This window comes from Chinchilla lanigera, unplaced genomic scaffold, assembly GCF_000276665.1.
Source record: "Chinchilla lanigera isolate Chin_1 unplaced genomic scaffold, ChiLan1.0 scaffold00065, whole genome shotgun sequence".
NCBI lineage: Eukaryota > Metazoa > Chordata > Mammalia > Rodentia > Chinchillidae > Chinchilla > Chinchilla lanigera.
In genome coordinates, this window is record NW_004955466.1 from 1,584,784 (window position 1) to 1,605,772 (window position 20,989).

The 20,989-nt window shown below is 47.8% G+C and overlaps 2 long non-coding RNA genes across 2 annotated transcripts in view; one reads left to right on the forward strand and one right to left on the reverse strand.

Annotated features, from left to right (window-relative positions):
- Positions 1-3,279: 3,279 nt before the first annotated feature.
- On the reverse strand, positions 3,280-5,157 carry LOC106150170. The gene is made up of 4 exons (XR_001236822.1): positions 5,039-5,157; positions 4,776-4,881; positions 3,938-4,178; positions 3,280-3,485 (listed from the first exon to the last, which is right to left on the reverse strand). It is a non-coding gene; the product is annotated as an uncharacterized LOC106150170 (long non-coding RNA).
- Positions 4,876-20,989, forward strand: part of LOC106150169 — a 23,701-nt gene continuing 7,587 nt past the window's right edge. Inside the window, exon 1 of the long non-coding RNA XR_001236821.1 lies at positions 4,876-5,086. This is a non-coding gene — a long non-coding RNA (uncharacterized LOC106150169). The remainder of the gene's footprint in view (positions 5,087-20,989) is intronic.

Here is a 20,989-nt window from a genome sequence, read left to right on the forward strand (position 1 = left end):
TAAAAAAAAAAAAAAAGAAAGAAAGGAAAGAAAAAAAAGATGGATACAACTCAACTAACCATCAACAGTGCCTGCCTGGCAAGTGCGAGGTCGTGAGTTCGATTCCTGGTACCGGAAAAAAGAAAAAGTGGATAAACAGAAACTTGATATAACATATACCGACTACAGTAAAACAGAGGAAAACTCACAACCCTCAGATATGGCACAGACAAGGTGTACTGAGCACACACATGCTAGGAGCTTTCTTCAGCACCCCCCCCCCAAGTTTTTGTCAAGACCTCCTCGAAGTGACCTTGGGAAGCACGCAGTCATTTCCCCAGGGACTGCAGGGCCACGCAGTAGGTGCTTTACCTCCATGGCTCCTTATGGGAAAAACCCTGCAGTTTGGGTCCCTGGGTTCATTCACATATGCAGAAATGAGCCTTGGAGAAAAACAGAAGCAGGCCCAGGCCAGCAGGTGCCTGAGCAGCTCGCAGCGCAGGCCTGGGGGAGCGCAGAAGCCACAGGGCTTCCCTAGCCCACGCTGTTTCTTCAGCCCAAGGGAGCCAAGGTCAGAGGACTCACAATCGGCTGGCGGGGCTCGCACAAGAGATAGATACCAAGTATCTAGTGTATGCTCAGCATTTTACCTGTGACTAAGGAGCAGAAAATACGAACCCTGGCCTCGCGGTTGGCGGAGGTACACAGGTCCACCGGGCAGACGCTAGCGCAAAACTACCTAGGAATGTATGGAGTCCGAAGGGAATGCGGGTGGGGTGAGGAAGGTAGGCAGATTTCTGAGGTCAGGCTTCCTAGGAAAGAGCTGCTGAGCCCATATTATGTTTCATGTGGCAAAAAAACTAATTGTGTAAATACGAGTGATCCTAACACAAACTCACAATCCCTTATCTGCAAGTTTGAAATCCAAAGATCAAAGATCTTAGGAAAAAAGTTGTTTTTCCCAGGGAAAAAGGATCCCTCCCTCCCTCCCTCCTACCCTCTGTCCTCCCTTCCTCCTTTCTTCCTCCTCCCTCTCTCTTTCTCATTCTTTCTTTCTCTCTCTCTTTCTTTCTTTCTTTTTACCTCTCTCTTTCTTTCTGTCTGTCTTATTTGGAGCTAAAGCTCTCAGCCCTGGGCTTTACTCTGTCCCAAGCTCCCACGCGTGAGTGGCCTTCTCAGGTCTGTTGCCAGCGCCCTTTCTGCTGAAAGAGGAAGCAGCCTCAGAAGATCCCCTTCGCCCACTCTCTATGGTCTGAAGAGGAACCTGGATGTGATTTGGATTTTTTGAAGAAATTTGCTTTGATGTGGTCCAATCTAACTTCTTCATTTGCTAGTTTGACTGGGACCGCAGGTAACTATACCTTGACCGAAGGGACTCTCTCAGCCAGGGACCTCTGAGGTGGGATTTCCCAGCCCTGGCTCCATGACTCCTGGGCGCTATCAATTACCTCCAGGGCTGCTGGGACCTTCTCAACGCAAAATTTAAATATTGACGTAAACATTCTACACAAATAAATCCGTGGGAAAAAATAAACTTACACCAACCAGTACTTTTTTTTTTTTTTTTGAGAATAGGAAGGGAAAAGAGAATCATACCCTTTGTAAAGATACCAGCATGCTAAATACATGGGCAAGCAGACAGTGCATAGGGAAGTTCTGGATTCTAGTCTTGGTCTTCTCATCCCCTTATGGTGTCACTTTGGACAGGGCTCTTGAGTTCCTCATGGAAAGGGGATAAAGGTGGGTCTGCTGCGGTTGTTGGGAGGCTTAAGCAAGATGGGGTCCATCAACTAGATTTGCAAATTCTAAGGCATGACAGTGAGAGGATAATTCTACCTCGTCATCATCCTAGAGCAGAAAACTCTCCTCCTTACTTGCCTTGATTCTGCTTTCTTGGTGGAGGGGGATCTGAGGTGCATCACTCAAGGCTCCTGATACCCATACTTCTCTCTAGGTCATGATTTCCATGTTAGTCAGGCTAAGACAGCCCATGCTGCAGTGACGAAGAAGTCCCCAAATTTCAGTGGCTTGAACAATAAGGCTTTCTTGCTTGCTCTGATGTAAATGGGCAAAACCTCTTCCATCTGGTAGCCAGGCAGAGGGCAGGGGATGAGATGATTGAGGTGGTGCAGCATCTCTTAACTATTTGGATGCAGAAGTGACACATGTCAAGCCGGACGTGGTGGCGCATGCCTGTAATCCCAGCACTCAGGAGGCTGAGGCAGGAGGATCGTTGTGAGTTCGAGACCAGCTGGGGCTACAAAGGGAGCTCAAGGCCAGCCTGAACTGCATAGTGAGACCCTGTCTCGAAAAAAAAAAAAAAAAAAAAAAGAAAGTAGTGACACATGTCACTTATAGTCCACTGGTTAGAATTATTCAGACGATCCCTCTCAAACTGCAAGGGAGTCTGGGAAACTTTAAGGCAGTGCATGGCTATTTAGGTGGGCACCAATAGATTCTACCTCAGTGTTTTCATTTCTAAAATGTGATGGTTGGACTGGCTGACCTCAGAGCAGGCACTACCCAGCTGTTTCTCTAGGACTGTGTGAGGCAGAGACCCGGAAGCTGATGACCCACAGCAGGTGATGGTTCCCTGGATTACCGCGCAGCTTCCCTGGGAGACACTGCACCTCTTCTCAAGTATCAGTTTTATTTCCCCACTGTATCCCAGCCCATCTCTGAGCTCTTTCCTCTCTGCTGTCCCTTCATGAACTCGCAAGGCCCAGATATGTCCAGCCTGGGAGGTTAAATAACCCCAGATCAGTGCAAATGCTTTCCCTTCTGGAAGATACGAGGCTTGGCTTGGAGTAGGTCAGTGATGAGGAGCTGACAACCAGGCTGCTGTGGGCTGGGGCCGCCTGGAACTACCTGGTCCTGGGGTCCCACTTTCCCTCTTGGAGGAACTCAAGAATAACTCTAAATGTGCCTCATTTGCTCTCTCTTCTCTCCTTCTCCATTTGGGTACCCCACCCTTTTCCCAATCTGGTGAGATCCACATTGATCAGTAGAAAAATAGCTGAATGGTTAAAGATGCGCATTGGAATGGCGGAGTCTGAACTGGCCCACCGGAATTGCCTTGGGTGTAGTGCTCCTCAGCTTCAGCAGGGGCATGTGAGAAAGCCCTCAGAAGGAGGGGCTGAGGTGCTCAAGCCAAGCCTGGACCATGGCGTCAGATCACATGTGTGGGTTGGACCTCATGTACAGCCTGCAGTGATAACTGGCTTCTGCCTACTTCAGCAGGCTCAGTATCCACCTTCAATGTCCTTTTTGCTAGGGGATCCTCACTGCACTCACCTGGCCTGTACTCTGGCTCTCAGCAGGAATCTCAGAGACCTCTGAATATGGCTTCTCCTCAATTCCTTATCACCACCGAGCACGTTGCCAGCCAGAGCATCTCCCCTGCCAGGGTGAGGGGCTCCCAACGCTAAGTGACTCTGTACCCCAGAACTGGGATGGCTAGAGAAGCCGTCCCTCCTGTGCTCTGTCCAAATTCCTGATTCAGAAATCTGTGAGCAGAAGAAAATGGTTGGTGTTTAATAGCACCAATACAGTGGAACCTTGGTTCATGAGCTCAGTTCTGTCCATGATTCTGGTCACAAACTGGACAGGATGAGAACCGAAACAAATGTTCACGTAAGGTCAACACTGACCATAAACATTGAATTTGATTTGGTTCTTGTTCAACTCGGTTTGTGACCAGAATCGTGGAAAGAATGAAGTTCTTGAACTGAGGTACCACTGTAGTTTATTAAATAGCCACTGATAACTGGAGAACCTCCTCATCCATCCAGCTGCCTTTAATGTAAAGATGGATGGATCAATGTCAAACCAGGGAGAGAGGCCCCTGGCTTGTAGGGAGCAACAGCTGTAGCAACAAGAAAGATAACAAGATTTTTGGGAAATGTGGATATGCAGGGGACAGGGATGCAATCGGTCCATTTGGCCTAAGCTCTCCCACCTGGTCGTCTAGCTGTCTTGGCGAAGAAGAGCTGCCTTTGGCCTTGGCCCCTGTTCCATTCTTCAGCAGTATTCATTGCATCATTCTTCTCTCATCTCCAGGACATCCTGAGCATCTCATACCTGCCGTCCTGGGGCTATCACTGTGGTCAGTTGATGTGGAAATGCACCTCTGCTATCCTCCATCAAAACAGATTTCCTACCGACTTCAAGATTCTGCAGTTATCTCTTGGTCTTCTCCTCTGCAGGTTAAATGATGCTAATTCCCATAATTAATTATACAACCCAGTCATCATGACTCCTTTTGAAAACGCTCCAAACATCTCTCTTAATTTTTAGGGCTTCTTTTTTTTACAGCTAGAGGATAAGCCCTGAGTATGTAGAGATAGGCAAAGAGATTGCTGCATGGTTTCTCTCTGCTTCGCTGCTCGGATTCCTGTTTAATAATCGTTGAAATCTCTCACGTGTCACTGTTATTTGCCGTTTATGGAACACCACCATGCCCCTTATCTCTGACCATCAGCCCTTCTCAGTCATCTTATTATTTCCACTGATTCAGGCCACTCTGGGCCCACTGCAGTCTTTATTTAGATCGCCTTTATTATACCTGTGGGCAGATTTTGTAACCAGGCCTCAGCACAGGTTGATTTGTGGGTTTCCTTTACAAAGGTCAGTATGAAACAGGAAGTGTGACTAAGAAAGTCTACTTCCTCCAAGAAACCTCACTTCACCAGCTGGAAAAAGGTGCCTATCTGCTCCCCCAGACTTCACCGTGGCCCAGATGTGTTTCATAACAGTACATTTTCCCCAAGCACTGGAACGTGCCCGCTAAGACTCACGTGCGCAGTGAGTAGTGATTTGTCAGCTCTGCTCCGTCTGAGGTCTGTCCTCACCCCGTGTGTGCCGTCTGTCACATTCTTCCTAGAATCAGAAGATGGGCAGGACCTGAGAGGTTCGAGAAAACTTGTGACCGACCAGTTAAGACGGGAGCTCAGGAGCTGGAACAGTTAGTGGTGCTCATACCCACTAGGGCAGAGCTGCATCAGCCCAATCAAACCACATGCCCACCTCGCTAAGCATGTTTCCTTCACACCAGACTCACCAGGCAACGTTGCAGTGTGGATGCACGGTTGTCAGGACAGGACTCTGCGTGAGTTAACCTAGGATTCCTGACCGGGGTCTCGCTGGGAGGCGGCAGTTGCTGTCTTTTGAGCCATTTGGCTCGTGACCTTGTTTCTATTTCCTCATCTATAAAGCAGAGAACTATTAGTCCTTACCTTATGGAATTATCATGCAATGCAAATGAAGAGATACACATGAAGCATTTAGAACAGCCTCGGTGTGTGAGTGCCCTGTCTGTGTTAGCTATTATTATTCTGGTGGGTTGGTGAGCTTTCCTCCCTTCTATTCAACTTGATGAGAACCTGGCACTCATCTCTGGGGCTGTGAAAATGGACACATTGAGTCTCCATCTTAACCTTGGCCACTCTCCCAACAGTCAGCAGTTTCAGAGCTGAAAGAAATAATCCAGATGGTCCCATGCAGAGTCAGCAGTGACGGGGGCAGGGGTGCCTTTGCGGATAGGACGTGTGGCAGGGGCCCACCCTGAGATGGTCTGTTCCAGGAACCCTGTGCAGTGCCCACTTTGCAAAGACTTCTCCAGCGTCCATTCTGGCTTGGCCGCTGGTACTGTTACTCAGAGACTGGACTGAGGAACAGGAGTTGAGGGCGTCGCGTGCTTACAGAGCGGGCGGGGGTGCTGGGAGGGGAAGCCATCGTAGGGATCAAGCGTCCTGAGGCCTAACTTGACCCGCTCCATCTGCAAACTCCCAATGTCTTTGCTGGGAAATTGCTGGAGTGGGGGAACCCTACTCCAACCCTAAAAGTCACGTAGACACTTCCGAGCTTCCAGTTGCTTCATTCTGCCCAACAGCTTCCCAAAAATGTAGACTTGCCACAGCAGAGGAAGGACAGATAGTCGCAGTGTGGAGCTCTGTGTCAGCAGGATTTACTAGGGGCTGAACCAGAGCTACAGCTGTGTGTGTGAGGAACTTAGCAAGGCTCGAGTTTTAATGCAACTCATTGCACTGCGCTCTGAAAAGTTCTTGAATTATGTACCAGTCTGCATTCTTCTAGGGCCAACGCGAACTTTTGGGCTCGGTGCCAGTCCATCGCTGTCCTCGTCCCTGTCCACACACCTGGGCCTAGGACTCTCTTTCAGAGAGTGGAGCAGGTGTGCCCGGGTATAGCGACAGCCCTTGCACGCCTGTGTGCTCTGCACGGGCACTGTCTTTCCTCAGATATTCTTGGTGAATAGGCCAGCAGCCTCTACTGGTGCCCGAGGTGGACACCGGTCACAGCCGGCTGCTTTGCTGCAAGTGGAGGGGGTTGCTGATTTCTTAGAAATGTGTTCAGTTCCTAAATGAGATCAGAATAATCCTTAGGTTTGATATGGATATCTACCTGGAATCCACTCCATTTTAAAACAAAGGGCAGCCAGGGATATAGCTCAGCGGCACAGTGCCCGCCTGGCAATTGCAAGGCCGTGAGTTCGATTCCCGGTACAAAAAAATAAATAAATAAAAAATAAAACAAAGGGCAATGCACCAAACTTTTCATTGATTTCTAGCTGATTTGCAGCAAAGTGAAATTCCTAAGTGAAAAAAAATTGTGAGAACTTATACATGGGGCTGTTAGACAGCTCCCATTCATCAACCTAGAATTTAGAAACATAATGCCTTGATTTTCCTGTTTCTTACTTTTGTTCCAAAGTTCTTTATGCAGATCTGGGAAGAAACAGTAGGGGGAGAAAAGCAAGCATTTGTTTGGGGGTTTGAAATGGGGAGAAAGAAAATAAGCGTTTCCAGCTCTCAACGTCCTATTCCCTGAATGTTTTCTAAGCCTTAGAAAATGTCTCCAGTGGTCTCCTGACTGTCTTGAAGCCGCTGCTTCACTTTTCCTCCAGCTCGGGGCTCAGTCGCAGCTCAGAATACCCACGGCGCTCCTCGCCTCCTGGGTGTGGGCTGGGGGAAGATGTGTACGCAGGGAGAGGAGGTGGGAGCCTCACTCCCTGGTGGAGCCGCGCGGGCCACACCGCCTGTCTCTTCCAATTAGTTCCCCCAAGGGAACAAAGCCTCACTTCTTTCCTTTCTTCGTTCCCAGGCGCTGGCTGGGGAATAACAGTCATTGGCAGCTCAGGGGTTAAACATAACGCACAGTGAGGGGGGAAACAAGCCAGGCAGCTGCAGGGGCTCCTCAGAGCCCACTCCAGGCTAAACAGAGGTCTCAGCAACTCCTTGGAGACTTGAACCCTGGGCGATGGAATTTTCCCTTGCAGGGAGGCTATTGTCCTCTGGAAAGGGCCAGGGCCAGAGGAGGGCCCGGGAGCTTGATCTCGCTGGGTCTCAGTCAGGAGGCTCCTGAGAGCCCAAGGGCTCTGTCCCACCCAGCTGGGCTTGGGTGAAAAGGCAGAGTGTGGGGGTGGACAGCCTCCTCCCCCACAGAGAAAAAGCAGGGGAGGCTTGCCCAGGGGTGTGGGGTGTGTTTGTGTGTGTGTGTGTGTGTGGGGGGTGTTCCGAAGGCCTGGGCACCAGTTGTTGCCCCACTCCTCAGCCCCAACCAACCCAGTCACTGGGATGGAATAAAGGGCTTGGTTTCCTTGGCAACCGAAGGGGCTATGGTTTTTCACCAAAGCAAGATGGGTATGTGGGAGGAAGGGAAGGGAAGGGAGGTGGAAATGGGGACAGAGGCTGAGGAGGGGGAGGGGTGGAAGAGGCAGCCTGCTTCCCCTGGCTGTTGAGTTGAGTCTCAAGGGGAGCTTTTGTAAGTTCTGGCCTGGGAAGCATAGGAGACCCTCAGTATCGGGGTGCTCTTGATGGCTTCTCAGTTCTGGGGCACAGTCAGCAGTCCATGGTGGGAACGGGCATGTGTAGGCCTCACCTTGACCTCAGGGACAGCCTGGGACAGTGACACCGAGCCCACCTTCAGGAGTAACTAGGCAGGGCCCTGTTTTATAACTGGAGCCTCTGGAGGTGTTGATCAAGGCTCGAGCCCATCGAGAGCTATTTGTGAAGCGGAGATTAGAATAGCAGGCGCCTGTCTCCCGGGTCTGATCTTGCTGGACTAGACAAAGCTATTTTTAATATTGAGCGGGAGAGCTGCTGAAACACAGACAAAATGCAGAACCTGGGCTGATTTTGTCTCAAGCACTAGGCTTTGTGAGGAGTTTACAGTCTGTCCACATAGTGAACAGATGCGGCTGGCCTCAGTGAAAACAAGTGATAAAGACAGGAGACTTTGCCCCTGGGCTCTGAGATGAGAGGTCCTAGCACGTGGTCAGGAACACAGAGGTGGAGGGTGCGCGGGAGGCTTTATCTTGTGAGGGCCGCTACCCGGGCACTGACAAAGGTGCCTTGTGTGGTGCCTGTGGAAGTGTGACATCTACCAAATGGATAAAAGCAGCAGGGCCGAGAAATCGATACGCCAGTTTAAGAAGAGAGATGAAAAAAGCGGGTGTGGTGGTGTACCTCTGTAATCCCCGTGCTCTGGGCGGCTGAGGCAGAAGGATTGCAAGTTTGAGCCCAGACTGAGCAACTTAGTGATTTAAGACACTATCACCATAAAAAATTAAATATTTAAAAAAGGCCTGGGGATGTAGCTCAGTGTCAAGGTACCCTGGCTTCAATCCTCAGGAGAGAAAGGGAGAGAGAGGCAGGACAGAGACACAGAGAGACCGAGAGATAGTATTCAAGAGTCTGAAAGTGACCTTTTAAAAACTGAAAACCAAGGGGCTGGGGATTTAGCTCAGCGGCAAAGTGCCTGCCTGGCAAGTGCGAGGTCGTGAGTTCGATTCCTGGTACCGGAAGTAAAACAAAAAAACAAAAACAACAACAACAAAAAATTGAAAACCAAACCAAAAAAACCCCAAACTTCACGGAGTAGCAGATGAGAAGCAGGTTTCCGGCTGCTTCTGGTGAACAGGTTGGCTGGGTTCTTCTGTTTCTATCTGAGGACCTTGCAGTGGGGGCAGTGGGGGTAGTAGGGGAGCTCACCGTGTTTTCCCCAAGAACGTGGCTGGGGCTGTCACTGCCAAGTCCTTCCTCACGCATTCCTGGGTCAGTTCCCTCCAAGCCTGGCTCTGAAGGCTGGGTGCCTCTGAAGGACACAATTTGATGAAACCTAGGAGCTGGATCCTGGGTGAGGAAAGAGCTGGGTGGCAGGGCCCTGACAAAGACACAACCTGGAGCCAACCAGATGGGTACCTGCTTTAATAATCACAGACAGCAGCAATAAGAAGGTCGAGGAATCGCTCATCGCCTCATTAATTTACTTGCCCACTGGTGGGTTGGCGGAGGAACCAGTCCAGGCAATACAGAATAACAAACTACAAACTCACTTTTGCTCTTTCACATGTTCGTGGCCCCTTGTAAGTTTTATGACCAGGCAGTGAAGTTGGTATGATGATTATTTCCCTGTCGTAGATAAGAAAATTGAGGCCTGGCTAGCTTAACTGACTTGAGCAAGATCACATAGCTGGAGGTGGAAAGAATGGGGTTGGAATCCTTTCCGATTATCCTAGATCTGTAGAATAGCCTGCTGTCTGTCACAGAAGCACTTTCAAATATAAAACCTCTCTAGTTTCTCCAAGCCACTCATTAAGGCAGGAGATTATTCCCATTTCCAGCCACAGAACTTAAGGCCGTGGCATTCAAATGACTTCCTCCAATCTCAAGACTAGTGTGTGGTAAAGCTCTGTCTGTCCTGGGGCTTTTCCCACAGTAGCCTATTGCTGATTTCAGGCTCCATTCTCCTAGATCCAAGACAATCTTCATGTTCCACACTCCCTCATTCACTAATTCTGACGTCCAATTCATTTGCAAAGCACCCACCATGAACGACAGGTCAAAGAGAATGGAAAACAAATTAGACTTTTGAGAAGTCCTTGTGAGGAAAGAAGTTTTATAATTTCACTGTTTTATGTCCAATGTCACCAATGTGAGTGGAAACTTTTTTCAATCAATGTGCTAATTGGTGTTTTTATTCCATAAACAGATACATTTACAACAAGGAAACTAAAATATGAAGAACTAGTGAGTCACAAACATTTCCCAGATCCCTTGCTCTTTAAAATGGACAGAGTGATTCAGTAAGGTCTGGCTGGACTCATGGTGACACCCGTATGAGACCTTGTAGTTCCTGGGGGCAGAGGGAAAAGTGTAGGCTGGGGCTATCTCTGGCTGCCCACTTCAAACAGCTGGGCTGGTGTTCCTGTCACCCTACTCCTGGTACTATATCATGAGGGGCCCTCCTGTGGACAGACTTCCTCTCCATATCTGATTTCACAGCCCAGCTACTTCTTGGACAGGACCAAACAGTCATCTGATGCCTAAGCTCATAGGGGCCAAAGTCAGTGTGGGTGTGTGCTGGTCATGTTCCCTGCTCACCCATTTGTGTGGGATCATGCACTAAAAACACATGATTTCTCATACAGAACTACTTTGGGGAAAAGATGGCTCCCAAGGGTACTGGTGAAAGAAGTCACCAGAATATGTACAGGGAGGTAATACACACTTGAAGTCAAGGGGACATGGTCATTTGCTGATGAAGTTTCCATCCCTGTCCACATGACCCAGTGACATCCTGGGTCCCCGTGCAGGGTGGTGGGGGCTAAGGAGTTTCTATAAGGAAACCAGAGCTGATAAAGGAATCCTAGGGACAGGGTATTGAAGAGAATGGGTGGATTCAGGTGTTGGTTCAACAAGGCCAGTGCTGAGTGAGAGCTCTCCCCATGGCCCCATTCTGCTCTTGTCTCTGTGGTTCTTCATGCCCACAATTGACTATGGAAAGAAAATATGGAACTGTAAAATTCTTGAAACATGTAAATGCCTTACAAATTTCCTATGCTGTTTTAAGTACTGTTTCCATGGTTACATGGCTAGATGGATCTGGAACTCAGGTGGATCTGACTTAACACCCCAGCCCTTGCCATTATACCACAACAGACATTTACCAGCTGGACCTTTTGGGAATTTAAACTGTCCAGAATTGCAGAAGTCAGAGTCACAGGGATTTCAGCACTTGATTACTAAATTGCGTCTTTATGCTTTGACTCTACCATTGCCTACCTATACAACAATGTTCATCATATCGATTCTTCTGCACAAAATCCCAGGAGCTTATGAATGAATCAGCAAAGTCAGTTACATAATAATAGCTTGCTGTTTCCTGGATGCCTTGTGCCAGTTACTGGAATAAAATTTAAACTTCATTTAACTAATCCTTGCCAACAGTTCTGAGATGGATTCTAAGCTTCACTTTATAGAGAAGGAAACGGAGATTCAGAGATATTACGATCACACAGCTCCTAAGGGTAGAGGCTGAGGTGTGGGAAAGCCTAGTTAATGCAACAGGTCTCATTGTCCACTAAGCTTCTAAAAAGTTGATTCCCCTGTTGAAGGTAGTAGCTAGGCATCAGAGGAAGGCAAGTGCTTTCCTCTCTCTTCCTTTTCTTTTTTTTTTGGTACCAGGAATCAAACTCAGGACCTTGTGCTTGCCAGGCAGGCTTGCCTGGCCCTCTCTTCCTTTTCCAAGCAGGAAGAAAACAGGTCCCACCTATCTTTATCAGACCCTCAAAAGAAGAGAATGTGAGGGGATCCTTGGAGTGGACTTAACCCTTTAGACGCCCACAGTTAAACAGCGGGCACCTTTCCGAATGAGCCACAAATTCCTAATCTTTCCTGCACACCCGGTTAAGCCCCCTTCTCTTGGGGTCCTGGCGAGACTTGGTACTGTGAATGCTGCAGAGGAAACATGCTTCTTCACTTCTTCCAAGGCCTTGGGCGGATCATTTTCCACTTGAAACTCAGCACTGTAATTCCAGAGAATGTCTCTCCCACAGTTTCGACGACCAGGGGGAGGATGAGAGGCCCCGTATAATGGGCTGCATGAGAAACCAGGAAGATCAAGGAAAGCCCTTCTTGAAACAATGCTCGATCATTTCTAGTCTCACTTGGGCTGGGCTTCTCAGAGGGTGCAAGCATTAAAGGAGACACCTGGCTCTCTAACGGCCTTCCTCCGTTTTAGAGGTGTGTCCCCAGGTTTTTATCACACTGACAGTGATCTTCTAACATCAGTTCCAGGCTACCGATCAAAGGTTTGTGTGCTGCTTCATTAAATAGGTTGTGTACGTATCAACCATTATTGGTACAGTATTTCATAACCATTTCCCTGGCTGTTGTAATTAGAACTCTTTTGCATTCTCAGATTTTGATATATGGTGTTTAGAAAATACGATACTCTGGTTTTAAAGTCATACAATTTTTCCTTTTTTGTATTTGCAGTGGAATATAAAAAGGAGGTGGGGAGAGGGCTTTCTACCGGTACTTTTATTCATAATGTCTTTTCCCCCCAGAAAGACCCACTTAACATTACTTTGGCAATCAGTGTTGGCATGATATAAATTTCCCTTTAAAGAATTCAACACCTTGACCAATTCTGCACACCTGAATCTGGTAATCAGAATGACTGATCTGAAAACAACAATATGCAGTATAAGAACCATTGTTGAACTCCTACCATCTTGTATGGTGAAGCTCTGCATCATTTCCAATTTTTTTTATTACATGTTACTGTCTTTGATTGTTTGATCAATCTTACATTCTTATGTCTGGTGGACTTAGCAACTTTGTTGAAGATAGCAGTAGATTATGTAGCAACCACCGTTAATACCTATCATTTTGTTTTGAGGTCATGTATCATTTTTTGTGTGTGTGTGTTGTTTTGATTTTGTCTTCACTGTTGTTTCGTTAGTTTTTTAAATTTTGTTTTTGTTTTTGTTTTTCTTATGGTACTAGGAATCGAACTCATGACCTTGTGCTTGCCAGGCAGGTGCTGTGCCGCTGAGCTAAATCCCCAGCCCCTTAGTACTTTTTAAATTTTTTAAAAAATTTTTTAAAATAAAAAAAACATAAGAAAGAAGAAAAGGAATTCAAAACTGCTCTTATCTCTGGGGCAGGCATTACTCTCTGTTTTATGGGCAAGATTATTCCCTAACATCTTGGTAATCTTTGCCTCTGCACCAAAAACCAAGCTTCCATAGTAATGCAGCAGGAACATCTTCACAGATTTATTTAGTAAAGATTCTGTTCAAATTTCTGGGTACTGATTAACACAGCTTGGCTGACTGACAATGGGCATAACCTGGGCTTAATAAACCAAATAAGACCTTTGCCTTGTTTTGCTAGGTGTTCAAAACTGCCTCTACCATAAAACCATTCGGCCTCCAAAGAGAATTCAGGATTCTTTTTATAAAGCCCTGAATTTTATGTTTTTGCTCCAGAGGGACTGCTGATACAAGTGGGGGAGCTGGTAGGCAAGGCCTTGAGCGTGGGTGCGCAGGCCTCGGTGTCCATATATATTTGTGCGCATGCTCACAAGGGTACTCCTTCGCGCGGGCACTGAGCTGTAGGGGATGGGGTGGTGGAGCAGCTAGTTTCCCAGCGTACTGGTAGGTAAGGCTTGAACATGGATGGTTTGTGCTGACTTTTGCCTTGAGTACCCATGTCCTCTTCTGTGCTGGCCTGGGCCACTTTGCCTAGCTGGAGAGAACCAGGGCTAATGAGGCTCCAGGAGTTGGCTAAAGGAACTACTCTGATATCCTCATGGGTGATTGAAAAATACTTTATGTTCAAATATGTCACTGAATTAGCAAGAGCCCATCCCTGTCCTAGGAAAATGTCTTGGGCTCATTCTGGATTTGAGTCAATCGTGTTATTTCCATTCTCTAAAAAAACTGAACCTTGATAAAAACCTTTTCAAAAAATCCTCTTGTTTGATAGTGCATGACTTATATCCCTCCTCCAATGAGAGAACCTGCAGAGGTGTCACTGAAGCTCTGTCTGTGCCTTTGGGTCATCTCTGACATGAATGTTCTGCTCCTATCCCTGACATAGATCTAGTTTTCAAGACCAGAGAAAGAACCTTGGGAAGACTACACATCCATGATTGATGCCGTCTGTGACCCAGTTTTACGCCGGGGTATTGTATACTGGGAGAAACTAGCCTGAGGAGAAAGATCCAGAGGGACTAAGCTTACAGATTTAAACTACCCAAAGCCCTGGTCAGGGAGGAGAGGAAAGATTTAGTCAAACGAGTACTGAAGGGTGGGAGTTTCTGGAAGGAGTATTTGGTTGAACATAAGAACTAACAATCGTCAAGCAATGAATGGAAAACTTCCTTGGAGCTGCTGAGAGAGGGCTGTCCACAGGGAGAGCAGCAGGGACTTTGTATCATGCGTTCCAGAAGCAGGCACAGGTTCAACTGATGACCTCCAAGCTTCCTTCCAGCTCTGAGATTATATGATTCTATATTGGTAATTTTCCATTTCTCTATTAAGGAGAAATTTTCCACATCAAAAATGGTTTTTGTATTGGATTAAATTTGTGGGATGGTTTTGCCTCTGTTTGCTTTAACACAGGGCTTACTGTTCTGTCCCAGTGACTTAGCACGACATAAACACATCTGAGATATTTACTGAGGAGAGGTAACAAGAGCTCATTGCTAGGTGAGAAGGTCCTGCTCCTCTGAAAGCTCCATATCCAGCGTCTCAAGTTCCTCCACTGAAGGACTGGGCATTTGAATTTACCCCAGTCCTAAGTAGTGGACATAGCATCAGCAATCCAGAGTTCTCCCAGTCCCAATGCCACACATCAAATAATATTATTATTACCTCAATTCTTTACCTCCTAGACCTAGAAATAAATGAATGAAAAATAGCAGCCTCAGACATTTTGTGGAGACAGGGATTTGCCTCCTTTAACCGAAAGAGGCCAGGGCTCACTTGAAAGTGTCTCAATCCAAATTGCTCACAAAGGGGCTGGGGATTTAGCTCAGCGGCAAAAGTGCCTGCCTGGTAAGCGCAAGGTCATGAGTTCGGTTCCCGGTACTGGAGAAAAACCAAAAAACAAACAAACAAACAAACAAAACAACAACAACAACAAAAACAAATGCTCACAAAGTCTTGTGAGGACTAAAGACTCCAAAGAGGCAGTGCAGAAGGCTGGGCAGTACCCGAGGGTCCCCTGCCACCAGCTGCTCTGAAAGGATGGCTCATGGGGGGCTCTTCACTGCCTGCTACTTGGTCCTTCCATGCATTACACACAGGCCTTCCTTAAGGCACACGCCATACTGTCTTCCTTGGAAAATGGTCCCAAGCGAGGGAAATAAAGGCGGGGCATAGCAAAATGACTTGGCCAAGGCAGGTGCTAGTGGCTGTGTTGTGTCCTGTCAAAGGTCATATGTTGAATCCCAACTGCTTGTGCCTCTGAATGTGACTGTATTTGGGGACAGGCCTTTTAAAGAGCTGGTTAAGTTAAAAGGGGGCCATTAGGTAGGTTATGATCGATAGGACTGGTGTAGGCGGAAATTTGGATGCATAAAAAAGACATTGAGGGTGTGCGCGCTACATGAAGGCCGCCGTCTGCAAGCCATGGAGGGAGTCCTCAACGCTACCAAAGGAGGCCTCTCATGACACACCTGCTGACGCCTTGACCCAACACCCATCCCTTCAGAACAGTGAAACTAGAAGGTTCTACTGTTTAAGTTCCCCAATCTACGGGATGTAGTTACGGCAGCCCTACCAAATGACTATATCAGGCTTTGTCAGAGCTGGGACTTAGGCTCGCAAGTGGAAAAACAAGTCTTTGTCCTGAGTTCCCTGATCAATGATGTTCTCCCGTAGGTGAAATTTTCCTGGTGAAATTAGACACCCCTACCTCTCGGGGCTGGGGTAACTGGGGAAGGCAGATCTGTGGAAAGAACAAGAGGAAGTCTATGGGCCCAACCGTCCCATCACGGAACTCCAGGCAGCAGTTGGGGCAGCTGTGAGCAGCTCGCTGCCTTGACAGGACACCCTGGTGAGGGGAGTCACACACTGCGGCTTTACATTCAGCTGGAAGTGCCTTGCAACTGTCAGAAATTCCTTTGCCAGTGCCAAAGGCCTAAGTAAATATGTACTTCTCCCCATGGGCTTTCCTAAAGATTGCTACTCAAACAAAGCTATTGTAGGGGTTTAAAAGCACTACCTCCTTCTGATAGCAGACCCGAGATTATTGTTCCTGTTTCAAAGACTCATGAAGGTCAACCAAGCTCAAGTACTGCAAGGGTTGAACCTGGGTCAACCCTTGCCCGGGGGAGCCACGCCAATACTGTTTGCACGAGGAAAATGTCCCCCACGGGTTGCAGAAGAAAGCAATTTCCTGTACGCTTCAGTTTAAGAACTGTTAAGGGAAAAAACCATTTGGTGTTCTTTGTGTAGTCCACGTTACCCTTGATCTTCTCTGTCAGTTCTCACCGGCCTTCTCCAAACTGAGTTTTACTGGTAAAGGAGAATGCACGTCGTGTATCTACACATCTGTATTTGCAGGGATGCCTCGTGGTGGGGATTTTGTGTGTATGTGATGCGGCCTGGCTGGTGGTGGCAAAATAGGCAGAAAGGAAGGAAAACAGGCAGCCCCAGCTCTGCGGGCTTTCTCAAAAGCTCTGAGAACCTACTGAAATACGGGCTCTTTCTCAGCCAATAGGTGCACCTTAGAGCCGTGGTTGCATGAGGTCTCTTTTGCTTTTAAGCAATATCTTTCCCATTCGAATCCCCTATTGGCCCAGCTAAAGCACCTGTAAAAGATGATGTCTTAGCTTATCTGGCTTCAAGGAGAAGCCTACTTCCTACATTCAAGGCACTGTGGCTGGAGCCCAGTCAAACACACCTGAGTTCAAATTCTTACAGCACAGAGCCTCAGTTTTCCTGACCATAAAATGGAAAGATAATTTTGGTTCCACGGGTGTGCCGAGGAGAGTAATGAAATAAAGAATCTAAAATAGCAGGGTGCAATGGAGCACACTTGTAATCCTAGCACTTTGGGAGGCTGAGGGAGGAGGATTGCAAGATTGAGCCCAACCTGGGTAACTTAGTGCGATCCTATCTCAAAATAAAAGATTAAAAAAAATGGGTTGGGGACGTAGCTCTGTGTGAAGGCCTTGTGTTTATTCCTCAGCATAACCAATTTATTTAGCAAATGTTTATTGAGGGCTGGGGATATAGCTCAGTGGCACAGCGCCTTGCTTAGCAAGCACAAGGTCCTGAGTTCTACTCCTGGCACCACCAAAAAAACCCCAAAAACAAAAGTCTATTGAATGTTAACTAAATGCTGGTGAATGGTGCCCCCTATAGTTGTTCAACTCGGCGGCACAGACGTCACTGCCCTTACAGAACTACAAACTAGTAGAAAAGAGCAACGCGGAATCAGGTGTTGGGGGTTGTGACATCATATTTTCTTAATCTTGTTCTCTGACGTCTCCTAAGTTAGGCACCCAGCTAGATGTGGACACAATGCTCCCGGGGAATTCTCTTAACTGAACCTTCAGAACAAGACAACAGTGACTCACAACAGGTTAATTTCCATCAACAGCAAATGAAGGGCTGAGGAAGAGTTGAGGGAATCAGGCAGCTGTCACAACAATCACCGTCATCTTCTATTTATGTGGTATTCTTCTCTTGCAAGCTAAGTGCTTTGTGGACGTTACTCAGTGAATTCTCACAGCTTCCTCTTGGGGCAGGGAGGAAGCAAATATTATTAGAATGAGGAAACAGGCTTGGCAGGAAGATAACTGCCTTGGAGTCCCATGGCGAGCAGAAGCACTGGGCCCAGGATTGGGCTACCCAACATGGCGCCCGTTGGTCCCACCGTGTCCACAGGGTGACGAGTTCAGGGTGTGTGTGATTGTGGGAAGCAGGATGACTGGTGGTAGGAGAGCTTCACGACTTGTTCTGATGCTTCTCAAAGACAGTACAAGTTCTAATTTTGCACTGTATTTTGCCTGGGTGTCCCTAAGCATTACATTTAGGGATATCCCAGTGCTGATCCCTTCCCTGTCCTGGGGATGTTAATGTGATAGGACCTTAGAGGTATAGCAATTCCTCTTCAACTGCAGTTTTGCTTTCTGTGGTTTGAGTTACCTGTGGCCGATCGTGGTCCAAAAAATGAAATGGAAATGTCCAGAAAGAGTTCGTAACTTTAAAACTGCAATGAGTGGGTGATGAAATTGTTCACTGTCCAGCTCCTAAATGGAGCAGATGGTCCTCATGATGTACTGCAGGAAGCTTGGTCATAGCTTAATACTATATCATAAGGCCAACGTCAGGTCATGTCACTCCACTCACTTCACCTTGTCACACGGGCACTGTATTACCTTATGTCAATGCAAGGATGAGAACTGTAGGACAAGGAGATTTTGAGAGACAGAGACAGAGAGAGAGAGGTTAAGGGGGGCACAATCACATAGTTTTTATTATAGTACATTTTTGTTGTTGTTGTTTGTTTTTCTTCCAGTACCGGGAATCGGACTCACGACCTTGCGCTTGCCAGGCAGGCGCTGTGCCGCTGAGCTAAATCCCCAGCCCCTATAGTACATGATTACCATTGTTCTATTACTAGGTTACTAGTTATCATTGTCAATCTTTTACTGTGCTTAACTTGTAGGTTAAGTTTATCACAGGCATGCATGTACGGGAAAGAATAGCGTATATACAGGGTTTGCTGTTACTTGCAGTTTTAAGAACCCGGTGTGGGTCTTGGAATAGATTCCCCCCATAGATAAGGAGAACTTTTATAGTTTGACCCAACCCCTTCATGTTACAAATGAGAATGCCACGGCCCAGAGAGATGGAATGACCCCACCCTGGTCATAGAGCTTGGTCTATTTCTCAGCCCCCCCAGCCTCTAGCTCACGCTGATTTCTCCACCAGGAAGGTTCCTGGTGATGGCCCCGGTTTCCAGTCCTGGCCTGCTCTGTTTTCATCTGCAGCAGCTCCTGATGGCGGAGGACAGGAGCCAAGCCCGCAATTCAGCGTTCCCCAAAGTGGCTGGTTTTCTAGACCATCTCTTGGGGTTGCTGCTTGGAGCACCGTCGACCTCCAGGGCTCTTGAAAGCTAGCTACAGGACGGGCGCCTGAATCAGCAGTGAATCCTTGAGATAGACAGACAGACAGGGCCACCAGCTGCTCCTGGCCCACTTGTCTGCTACCTCAGCGTTCTAAATTGCCTCTCTGGCACTCAGCACATGAGGGTTAGTTTTTGATGACCGTGACTTCTCCGCCACAGATAACATCTGCGTTAGCAAACTTTTTTTTTTTTTTTTTTTTAACATACTAAGCTCATAACTTTTTTCTGTCACTCTGTCGCATTGCTTCGGAGGCCTGTGCTGGGTCATGGATGGCGTCGTAGGCAAACCCCAGCGCTCAGCCCCTGCCCACTGCTCTCCCATCTCCTTCACCCCTCTTCTGGAGCCTCCAGGGCCAGGCGGGGGATCTTGCCTGAGTCTCCCTCTGTGATCCCCACACCTGAAACCCTCTGGTGCGAGTGTGGATATCGATGGCCTTAGGTGGGAATTATCTAGTTTATTTTTTATTTCTTTTTAAAATGAGTTTGCATTTTTAAACCTTGTTTCTCAGTTTGGGTCCTGGGAGCAGGGAGTCTTAAACTTTGTAGAGCTCTGGGGCCTAGATCAACCTTACCCACCGCTGCAGCCCGGTGCGGCCTCCTGCAAAGGGCGTCAGCAGACACATCCCGGTTCTCCCCTCTTCCTGCGTTCAGCGGGCCTGATCTCTCCCCAGGACAGCTTAGGAGCTGGCTGTGTGGCAGCCTCGCTCTGGCCCACAGGCGGGCAGGAAGGGAAACAGGAAGGGCCTGGTGAGAAACTGCTGATTCTGTGGATGAACCGAGTTCCCCCGGCCACAGAGTGACGCCAGCTGCCTCCTGCCACGTCTCCAGAGCCCTGCGAGCTCTGCGGGGGGCTCCCCGTGGGCGCGGGCGGGCAGTGGCGTGCACGTGCCGGCGTGGGGGCCGGGCACGGAGGGAGAGTGAGCCAGCGCACCCTGCGCAGCTGTGAGAGCCCCGCGTGGGTGCCCCCTGCCACCCCACGCACTGCCTGTGTCCTTGGGGTTCTGTAGGGCTTTCTTCCCACTTATCTTGCTCATCTGTAAACGCTGAGAAGTGGGAAAGAGACGGGTGTTATTATCGCCATTTGATGAATGGAAAAACTGGGGCGCAGAGCAGGTGTGGTGCGTGGGTGGAGCCGAGGCAGAGAACACGGGTCTGACCCCAGCTCGCGGGGCAGACTGACGCGAACTCATCTAGATCAACTGAAGAAATGAGGATCATCACGAAATTTGGGATAGAGGCTCCTCTGCCGGGGAGGAGAGGGGATGGGTGCACGGTGTCAGGATAGCGTAGGCTTTGGTTGTCATCGTAACCCCCCAGGATACAAATACTGCGCACACCTGTAATCCTAGCACTCGAGAGGCTGAGGCAGGAGGATCGTTGCGAGTTTGAGGCCAGCCTGGGCTACAAAGTGAGCCCAAGACCAGCCCGAGCTGCATAGTGAGACCCTGTCTCAAAAAGACCCTAAAAAAATAAATAAATAAATAAATAAAAATAAAAATAAAAGAAATACAAATACCTTATTTCTTTTCTGTATACCTTGAGTATTGGATATGAAAGTCATTTAGACAATGCAACAAGCAGATTATTGTCATAATGAAGGCATTTTAACTTATTTTCAAGACCCTGGATATCAAGAATAGAAAGGTTTGCTTAAGGTGACAGGGTGGCTGGGGTTCTAGGAGAAAGAGAAGGGAACTGTTTGGCTGAGAAACAAAGGAGGAATTTCTTTTTTGGGGTTTAATTTTATTGATATACTTTTGACATACAGAATGTTCACATCCATCATAGGAAATGTGTACCTGTATATAATATATCTTTTTTTTTTTTCTTTGTCTTTTTGAGACAGGGTTTCGTTATGCAGCTCAGGCTGGCCTTGAGCTCACTTTGTAGCCCAGGCTGGTCTTGATCCTCCTGCCTCAGCCTCACGAGGGCTGGGATTACAGGTGTGCACTACCACACCTGGCTCTATAATATATCTTAATTCTTTCTTTTCTTTTCTTTTCTTTTCTTTTCTTTTCTTTTTTTTGTCTTTTTGAGACAGGGTCTCACTATGCAGT